Consider the following 10,921-nt stretch of genomic DNA (forward strand, 5'->3'; position numbering starts at 1 on the left):
GGGGCACATATCCGCGTACTCACATCCAAGACCCTCGGCCGGCCTGCCGTAGGTCCATCGGCCGAGGGTAGAACGGTCTTTCCACCTGATAAGCCACTTGGCCACTTGGCCACTACGTGACAAAAGGTGAAAGCCTATAAATACTCCTCAACCTTCATTGAGAAAAGGATCTCACAACTTAACCTAAATACACTATTCATCTGGTAATATCTCCCTTATCTCTCTACAATACACCTCTAGCCAAGTATCACAGCTTAATCCTTTAAGTTTACTGACTTGGGCGTCGGAGTGAGTACGCTTGGCACAAAGCCAAGCCCTCAGTTCGTTCATTGTTGCAGGAAAGGCCGCGAGGAACGTTAAGGACGAGAAGAATCCAACCAAAGACATTATTCTACAAGCCACGGGTGGTAACGATACTTGCTCTGGAATTACACCCGGAACAATTGGCGCCGTCTGTGGGGAAGACACTAGAAGCTAGTCACATTCATTCCCAAACAAAAAAAAAAAACCAACAAAAACCCACCCAAAAAGCTAAGAAAATGTCGAAACAACAAGATGCGATCGTAAATCGACGAAACGCATTTTACCAAGATGATACTTTCAACAATTCTCGAGTCATACGACCCTCCACCGGCGGTGTAGTCCAACCGGAGTTCGGGATGCCATCAATACCCGACACGCCCGCTGCCCGATCCCACCAGGTCACCATCATGGGACGTGTGGTTGACATAGCAAAACGAAAATGCTCCTGACCTAATTAGTAGTACGCCCGCTCACACACATCACGCCGACAAGAGCGGCGGAAATCCGTCCGGAGACCAGGGCCCAAAATATGACTCCGAGAAATTTGAACGGAGCACTAGGAGAAGCCGACCCGGCCAAGTCGCCGGGAGCCCAAAGTGGACGCGGTAGACCTAAGTCCTTCCCGCACTCGTGGGAGGACAGGCGTCCCCCGCCGCACGAACGAGGTTCACCCCGAAGGAGCCGAGGAGTCCGACTCGGCGAGTTGGAGAAGAAGTCCGAGTCGAAGAAGGAGCCCCTCTCGCTACGGGGAGGAGCCGAGGTTAGGGACGCAAGGAGCCGATCGCCGCGTGTCGTCCGACACGTGGTCGGCACCCCTCAACGCCTACGTCCTCGAAGTCCCGGTGCCGAATAAACTCAAGTCGCCACCTCTGTCATACAAGGGAGATGGTGATCCGATCGACCACGCCGAGGCCTTCGAGTCTTACATGTCGGTATGGGAGCACCCGATGAGGTCTCAGTGCCGAATTTTCCCAACAACCTTGCATGGGATGGCTCGGAGCCGGTACAAAGGGCTTCCCGATGGCTCGGTGTACTATTACGCCGACCGAAGGGAAGGCGCTTTCCTAGCCCAATACTCCCGCATAAGAGAAGGGCCGTAGAGACATCCGACCTCCCGACTATCGACGGGAGGGGGAGTCTCTCCGAGCTATGTGAAGAGGTTCGATGGAAAGGTCCAGCAGATTCGAGAAATTAACCCCGAGCCGGCGGCCTTCGCATCGATGAAGGGCCTCCCAAGGGGAGCCTTAAAAACGAGCTCATCAAGAGCGGAGGCCCGGGCCTCGGACGCCGCCAAAGTTGGCCGACCAAGCCATCAAGGTGGAAGACTACCACAAGACCAGGGAAGATCCCCGCGAAGCCGAGCAATCGAAAAGAAGAGTCACAGCGGGACGGTCGGGACGAAGGACGCCGCGACAACAACGGCTCGCGGTCCGACGATCGACGCCGTGAGAATAACGATCACGATCGGACGATCCGACCGGAAGCAAGACTCGGCAGTGCGGGTGGAATTCAGAACGTACCACCGGAGGCGGTATAGTGAAAAAACCCCTCTCGTCGTATCGCCCGCCGAAGTCTTCGCCCGAGCAAAACGAGGGCCGAAGTGGGAGAGACCCCCAAGCCCAAAAGTGACGGTGATACGAGCCAAGATCGTGAGTACCACGGCCACACCGCCATTTAACCAACGACCGCCGCCACCCGAAGAATGCTATAGAGGAGCGATCCGGAAGGGAAGCCTTGCAAGTACGTTGCAAAAGGCCAAAAGACCGACGCCCGGCGATTCAGATAGGAAGTCCGTCTTCGAGCGGATAGGCGTGATTCATGTTGTCATCGGGGGCAACGAGAACGGAGGGTCCGCTCATGGGCACAAGCGGCACCTAAACGAGCTATATCAGGCCATCAACTTTGTGCCCAACTCGAGGATCCCCTCTGCAAGCATCCCCGATATAACTATCGGAAGAAAGGACTACGAAGGGGTCATCGCCCCTCACAGCGACCCGCTTGTAGTCAATTTGGACATATCCAACCACCTGGTCAAGAGGTGCCCGATTGACACAGTGCATACACGAACATCATGTTTAGAGAGTGCTTTCTCGGCCTCGGCCAAGATCAAGGACTTAAGCCCCCGCACCAACCCCTATCTGACTTCTGCGGGGCCGGCCGGTACCGGGGGATCAATTAAACTCCCGGTGACGTTCGGCGAGAAGAACGCGGCTAAAAACATCCTAGCTGAGTTCGTCGTCATTGACGGCTCGTCCGCCTACAACGTTCTCATAGGCCGAGTCACCCTGAGCGAGGCTGACGCAGTGATGTCCATCCGGGCCCTAACACTGATGTATGTCTCGGACCGGGGGGAAGCGCATAAGCTCGTCTCCAAAGACGAGAAGGATGAGGTGGTCAACGTCCAGATAGCTGCCCGAGGCTGCAACATGCAATCCCTCAAAGAGGCGAAGAAGTCCGAAAAGGAAAAAGCCCGTCCTTACGCAGGAGGCGACCTCATGGATACGACTAGTGGGCGATTGGGGGGATGTGCCTGGGATGAGCCGTTAGGGCATTGGTAATCTTGTAAGATTTATGTAGCTACGGAGGTGTCCAAGATAGTCATGGACACCCCAACGCATGTTTTTACCTAGTGAAAAACCACCCGCGCCTTCCATCAAAACAAAATTTTCCCATCGCTTATTTTTCAAGAAATAGACGCCGCTCACACACGTCATACCGACAAGAGCGGCGGTCTATATCAAGAAACAGACGCCGGCTCACACCGTCATACCGACAAGAGCGGCAGTCTCCATCAAGAGTCTAGCGCTGTCGTCGCAGTCACCCCAAGTAGTAGACGCCACGCAGATCACCCCAAGAGGTTTGATGCCGTCGCATCACTCCAAGTGGTAGACGCCACGTAACACGCTATCAAGAAATGTACGCGCTCACACTTTGTCATACCGACAAGAGCGGCGGCTCCATCAAGAGTCTAGCGCCGTCGCAGTCACCCCAAGTAGTAGACGCCACGGCAATCACCCCAAGAGGTTTGATGCCGTCGCAGTCACTCCAAGTGGTAGACGCCACGTAACACGCTATCGAGAAACGTACGCCGCCACACCGTCATACCGACAAGAGCGGCAGTCTCCATCAAGAGTCTAGCGCCGTCGCAGTCACCCCAAGTAGTAGACGCCACGGCAGTCACCCCAAGAGGTTTGATGCCGTCGCAGTCACTCCAAGTGGTAGACGCCACGTAACACGCTATCGAGAAACAGACGCCGGCTCACACTGTCATACCGACAAGAGCGGCAGTCTCCATCAAGAGTCTAGCGCCGTCGCAGTCACCCCAAGTAGTAGACGCCACTAGCACCCCCAAGAGGTTTGATGCCGTCGCAGTCACTCCAAGTGGTAGACGCCACGTAACACGCTATCGAGAAATGTACGCCGCTCACACTGTCATACCGACAAGAGCGGCGCTCCATCAAGAGTCTAGCGCCGTCGCAGCCACCCTGGGCAAGTAGTAGACGCCACTAGCAGTCACCCCAAGAGGTTTGATGCCGTCGCAGCCACTCCAAGTGGTAGACGCCACGTAACACGCTATCGAGAAATGTACGCCGCTCACACCACAACCCGACAAGAGCGGCAGTCACCCTCGTAAGGCGGATACCACGACAGTAGCGGTCATCGCACACTACACTCGCAAAAACAGACGAAGTGTCTTGGAAGCGTTGAAACACAGTTGAGATACGCACTCTAAAACGGCCCCAGCCAAGCCAATCCAAAAAAAAAAAAAAAAGGAGGGGACTCAATTAGGAATACAGGAAGACAACTCTGACGAAGATGAGACAAAGACCTCGGCCACGCCGAGGGCGAGGGAAACGAATTATTATTAGAAGTTACAAAATTACAAGTGAAAAGAATACAGACGACGGCCGTCCCCATAGGGACACGCCGAAACATAATCTACCGAGGTTGTACAAAAAGAGGCAAAAAACTAGCGCTATGTTCATGTATCAAGAGACAGCGGGGAGGAAGGGCTGAGTAATTGGCCCCGGACACCAAGCGGATCTGCAGAAACTTGTTCTCATCAAGCAGCACGTGGTAGCATGTGAGGAGCTGAAACAGATCTGCTGTAAACTTGTTCTCATCAAGCCGCATCTTCTTCAGCAGGCAACCCAGCAGCTTTTCTAGCAGCCTCAGCCTTGGCCTCAGCATCCTCAGCTGCCCTCATCCTTTCGGCTTCTTCTTTAGCTACCCTAGCCTTCTCAGCAAGAGCTGCCTTTTCCGCGGCCGCCTCCCTCTCCATCTTCGCCTTCACCGCCTCCTTGGCCTTCTCCGCCGCGGCATTCACCTTAGCCTCAAGCTTGTCATCAAGCAGCACGTCGAACCTGCCCCACGGGAAGGAACCATCAAGAGGGAAAAGCTCCCCGATAACTTCCCTAGCAGCATCTTCGGCCAAATCCCGGAACTCGGCGCACAGCTTGGGAAGCAGGTCGGTTTGCAGCATCTCGATGTCCGCCTCCTTTTGCTTGATGATGGCATCTCTGCCCCGAACCACCTCCGCCTGAGCCTTAAACAGTCCGGGACTCGTTCCTGCTTGAGGTAGAGGTCGGCGCGCCCCGAGCGAGCTCACATTTCCTCAGCCTTCGCAGCTTGGCGGCCAGCCTCGGCTTTAGCCCTCTCGGCAAGACCTCCTTTTCAGCGTCCTCCCTGAGTTTTCTCTCTGCCAAGAGCGCCTTCTCAGCTTCTTCCCTAAGCCTCTGCTCATTGAGGAGACCCAGCTTCGCCGATGCAGCCACCTGCTTAGTGGCATTACGCTCATGAACAGCCCGAGCCACGGCCTTCTCTTGCTCCCTGAGACGAGCAGCGGTAGCCACGTTCCACCTCGCCAGCTCCCTAATAAGCTTCGTACCCTCCTCTATAAGCTCGGAGACGGAAGCCTTCTGGGATGAAGGGACGGTGGTGGCAATCTGGCCACTAGCCTGCGGCTGGGAGACGAAAGCCTTCTGGGATGAAGGGTTGACGGTGGTGCCTTGACCACCAACCTGTGCAGAGGACCCCACCGCCTGCTGCCCAACGTGAGCAATAGCCGACTGCGGCTGATCTGCAGAAATTCAGTTAAAACATCAGTATCAGTATCGACCCATCAGAAATACCTAGTGGCACGGCTGAACTTAAGCCACGAGCTAGATAGGTACCATGTTTGGCCTTCTTGACCGGAGAAGGCACTTCCTTGCCAGCGGTAGAAGCTGTCCCTTTCCTCTTACGGATAAGGGGAGATCCCTCTGCGTCAGAATCCCCCTCATCGGGAATCTCAACAATCTCCATCTTTTTAAGGGAGGGGATGGGAGTTGAAACCGGTGTCGACGCCGTTGCCACCAAGGGCCTTGTTTTCCGCGTCCGACGCACCACGCCGCTAACAACCCTCGCCTGCGCCTCCTCTTTGCTCAAGACCTTCACCATTTCCCATGAGATCGTTCGGCGACATCCTGCATGGTCATGGGCTGCGGCCTTGGGATGCAAGTCGAAACGGTTTTATCTTTGTGCAGCCCCATTCTCCGAAGAAGATCCTCGGATAGGTCCGGTCCAAAGTGGTCTCAAAGAAAACAAAGCAAGAGTCAAGAAGAAGAAATGAATCGAAATTCGAAGACAAAGAAACATTGAGAGCGGCGGAGGGCCTCACACCGACCCCACTCACCCCGTGCTAGGGCTTCTATGAGGGCCGACATAGCAAAGCGGCTCATCCCGAGAATGATCTGCGTCGGGGGAATCCATCTTTTCGGCATCCCACGCTTGTCCACCTCAAAGAGCCTCATTGCCGACCTCTCATCCTCCGTAAGAGGGACCCCCGCTAGCATCCATTTTAAGATGCTTCCGAGTGACCCATCTGTCATGCTCCGCCCTAGTCTCACACCGCAAATTAACCTGGTCTTTGGAAGGAACGGGCGTGGATAGTCATTCGGCACTTTAACATACACCCACCGACCTTGCCGGTCCTTGCAAGAAGAAGGTTTGTCGTGAGAGACATAACCACCGCTCCGTCTCAGACACCGTACCATCCAACACGGCCAGAAAGTGACGGTTTGAGATGATGAAGCCGGCGGAATAAATCCACCGTCGAGCTTCTCCCTTAAAAAGACAAAGCCGAGACAAAACCAATTATGGTCCTCATGGCGGCGGGTGTGCGGTTAACAAAGAACGTTCATGGCTCTAATTATGGCCACAACGTACCCATTCAGGCGAAACCGGAGCCCGTACTCCAAATGCCGGAGGTATACGCCAGTACAGCCCGACGGAGGACAACATACGGCCTGACCCTCCTCAGGGATAACAATTTCGTACCCCCTACCAAAGAAAAAATGATCCTCGAGAAGTTTCCCGCCGGAACAACGGGCAAGCTTACGGGACCAAGCATGATCAAGGTGGATCTTACAGACATAGCCGTGATCCATGACGTACTGTCTCCCCTCACTAGGACGAGACCTTTCCGCATCATCACCAAAATCATCACCAAGATCACCAAAAGAGTCGAATCCTCCCATTCCTCCGCACTTGAGGATCAACTTCGAGAGAAGGAGACCTAGGGCCCCGACGCAGTTTACTAGGTCCAGCATCAGCAGAAGACATGATTCACAACAAATTATTAGCAAGGAAAATGAAAGGTTTGCTTGTTTACCTTGAAGAAAAATACTCGCCGGATCAAATACTCCGAAGATTAAGAAGAAGAAAACCCTTGAAAGTTTGGAGAGATGAAGATTTTAGAGAAAAATTTTCGAAAATAAAATGGAGGCCAAAATCACGGAATAACTACCCTATTTATAGAGAAAAGCCCATGAAGAAGGACCAATCAGGGCACACCCATGAAGCGTCGACCAATCGGCGAACACACACGTGTCAAGCATGCAACCGCGGAATGTCAATCGTCGCAACAGTTGAATGTCAATCAATGCAACAATGACCAAACGTCTTCAACACGCCTATTCACATCTCTTCGATTGTTCATCTCCTCAAACAAATTCCTAGGTATCTAGTCTCCGCCGCTACCGATCAACCAAGCCGGAAGCACGGCGGGGCAATCCAAGTCAACCTAAGACTCTCACCCTGGTCTCGACCAGCGTCATGTTCTTTTCCACATCGGATACCCTTTACGCATTCATGTGGAGGGGGGATATGGTATATGGAGCGGCCTAGCAAGAGCCACGCTGGTACACAAGAAGACACCGATACAGAAAGATTTTCGAAATTTACTCTGCAGAATATACGCTCGGCATACATCGGAGCCCATACCACGGCATAGACTACGGCGGGGCAAATTGATGGGGCATATTCTCGCACCGTGACCAAGTCAACACACCGAGCAAGGTCAAAGATATCCACAAAGAAGTCAACGACTTAGACTGCCTAGCCGATGCAGCTCATCGGCCTGCTAGCCAGGGTGTCGGCATGGCAACCCGCCAGCCGGGGCACATATCCGCGTACTCACATCCAAGACCCTCGGCCGGCCTGCCGTAGGTCCATCGGCCGAGGGTAGAACGGTCTTTCCACCTGATAAGCCACTTGGCCACTTGGCCACTACGTGACAAAAGGTGAAAGCCTATAAATACTCCTCAACCTTCATTGAGAAAAGGATCTCACAACTTAACCTAAATACACTATTCATCCGTAATATCTCCTTATCTCTCTACAATACACCTCTAGCCAAGTATCACGGCTTAATCCTTTAAGTTTACCGACTTGGCGTCGGAGTGAGTACGCTTGCACAAAGCCAAGCCCTCAGTTCGTTCATTGTTGCAGGAAAGGCCGCGAGGAACGTTAAGGACGAGAAGAATCCAACCAAAGACATTATTCTACAAGCCACGGGTGGTAACGATACTTGCTCTGGAATTACACCCGGAACAGTAACAATGGAGCAACTCATAGTATTATTCATATGATGAGTTGCTGATCATTTCTAAACTCACGCATTAGTCTAGATTTCAAATAAGAGTAAGTTTAAAAGAGTCTTAATAATTTAGACTACTAATTAGTAAAGGTCTCAAGAGTGAACAAATGTTATGGTCATTAATTAATTAAATAAAAAAAATGCGCATTATGTTTTAATTTAACCAAATCTTGCTTGTGCACTACGTAGTATTTACTCAACCATGTATCTTTGGGTTTTAGTATTGGTTTTACATACTAAGTAGAATTCTATTTATGTACCCAAAAAAAAAGTAGAATTCTATTTTATACATTAAATTTATATTTACTTAGATTTCTATGTATATAGGGGTAAAATTTGAGATAGATGATCAAAGATTACGAGGCTTTGAAAGTTTTTAAAGTATATTGATTTTTTGAATTTTTGATGTATGTCTATATTTTACTAATTAACTGAAAGGTAGCTGATATTTTGGTAGAACGACATACTAAGTACTCCATATTTTAATATTACTAATAGAAGGGTTAAAAAAATTGGTAGCTTCCTCATATGTTACTCTTATTTTGGTAAATAATTTATCTACCAAATATTTATAAAAAACTAAGATAAATAAAATTTTGGTCAAATAAGCTTAGCTTATTTCTTGGAAACATGGCCTAAATATGAGATTTTTCATGATCTCCGAGCCATCTGTAATACTCCGTATTTATAAGTCTTGGGGTACTCTATCGAGTAGCCCTTACTCTGTCGAGTAAGGGTAAGTTGCGAGATAAAATAGTTTCTGACCTGTTGGGTACTCGATCGAGTAGCTGGGGTACTCGATCGAGTAAGTGGGTACTCGATCGAGTACCTTGGGTACTCGATCGAGTGTCCGGTTTTACGGGGAGTTTTCTCGGGTTTTGTTAATTATGCGATTAAGGTATTTAAACATAATCGTCGTTGTTTTAAAACACTTTTACCAAAACCTAAAACCTGTTTAAGAGAGAAAGCAGTCAGTTCATCTTCCTAATCGCATCCTTAACAATTCCCGGAGTTCAGACGGTCGGTTCTTGCCGTTTGTCGTGTCGTTGGATTCCTTGCGTCGAGGGTAAGCTTTTAATATAGTTTTTATAATGTTTAGTTAAGTTTGGTTAAACCCTAATTTAGGAATTGGGGGTTTTTATGTGTAGTATGTGATGTATGGCCTATGTGTGTTATATGATAGGAGGAGGGTTCGTAGAAGAGGCGTTTTGATACAGCTGTAGATACCGTCTGCTTGTTGTGCTTTCCAGGTAGGATTTCCTACTCAGTATTAGTCCCATAATGGGATATTGGTGATGTGCTGTAGTTAGTTGTTTGATATGATGATTGTGATTGTGATTGCGATTGTGGTTGTGTTTGTTGATGGTTCTTGAGATGCGTTCTCGGCTGAGTGGGGTCACTTGCGGGAGTGATCTCACGCCCTAGTTTCGCCCTTCGTGGAACCCGCCACGAAAGGGGATGTGCACATTAATGGACAGGGTTATCGCTCGTACGATGAGCGGGGCTTAGGTGGGAACGGCAGTGCGGTCCCCCATCGGGCGGTCCCGGTGGACAGTCAGTATGAGACGATGGGAGTTGGTGGTGGTGGTGTGTGTGTGTGTGTGTGTGTGACAGTTCGGCTGTCTGTTTATCTTATTGTTGATATATGTATTGAATTGTGTGATTAGTACTGACCCCGTTTAAATGTTTTAAAAATCGTGGTGATCCATTCGGGGTGGTGAGCGATTATTGAGCGGTGTGATATGACGCGTATGGGATAGCCGGATGAGTCATCACGTGGCGGTTAGAAGTCTTCCGCTATGTCGACGAAGTCTAGTAGCTTTGATAGTTTTAGTAGGCAGACCGTATGAGAACCTTGTAATTCCTTTTATTAGTTTTGGTTTGAACATGTAATCACTTAATCTATAATTACTTTAAAAGTACGTTTCTTTATTGTCTTATGATATTCATCATACCTCGCAACCGAGATGGTAGTATCCTTATACCGAGTGGTCCCGTAACACCCCGTACACCGAACGCCTTACCAAGGACCATTCCAAAGATATGACGGTGTCACCATCTCGGTTTCCCGAGGAGGTAGATCAAATTAGACAATACAAGAACACTATTATATCATTGGAATATCTATTACAATATCATGGTATACTAGTCTCCAAAATAAAGCTCAATTACAACGCTTGTGATTCTACAACTCTAGACCTGTAGCGTGATGACTCGATCCCTCCAATCCCAGCAGCAGTAATCAACAATACCTGCTAAACCAACTGCTCACCATCCCCGAATGGATCACCGCAGATACCACAAAACAACACGGGGTCAGTACTGACTAACCAAACATAAAACAAAACAATAAAGTAAATAGCTGATCATCACTATCCCGCACTCATCACCTCGGACCAACACTGACTACACACGAAGTGTGTAGCCCTGCCAGATTACCCATCGCAACAGGTAATCCTCGCCGCCAGTGGGTGGCCGCAGCCCATCCCCACCTAGTCCAGCTCCTCAACGAGCGACTAACAGTCCCTGTCCCTTAATGTGCACATCCCCTCCCGTGGCGGGTTCCACGGAGGGCGAACTAGGGTGTGGAGCCACTCCCGCAAGTGACTCCACCACAAACTCAATCACAACATCGCAGCTGTCACATGACAACGTCATCATTACCACAACCACTATACTCCGATGATCAGCGGATAGCCA

Source organism: Silene latifolia, chromosome 1, assembly GCF_048544455.1.
Source record: "Silene latifolia isolate original U9 population chromosome 1, ASM4854445v1, whole genome shotgun sequence".
Classification (NCBI taxonomy): Eukaryota; Viridiplantae; Streptophyta; class Magnoliopsida; order Caryophyllales; family Caryophyllaceae; genus Silene; species Silene latifolia.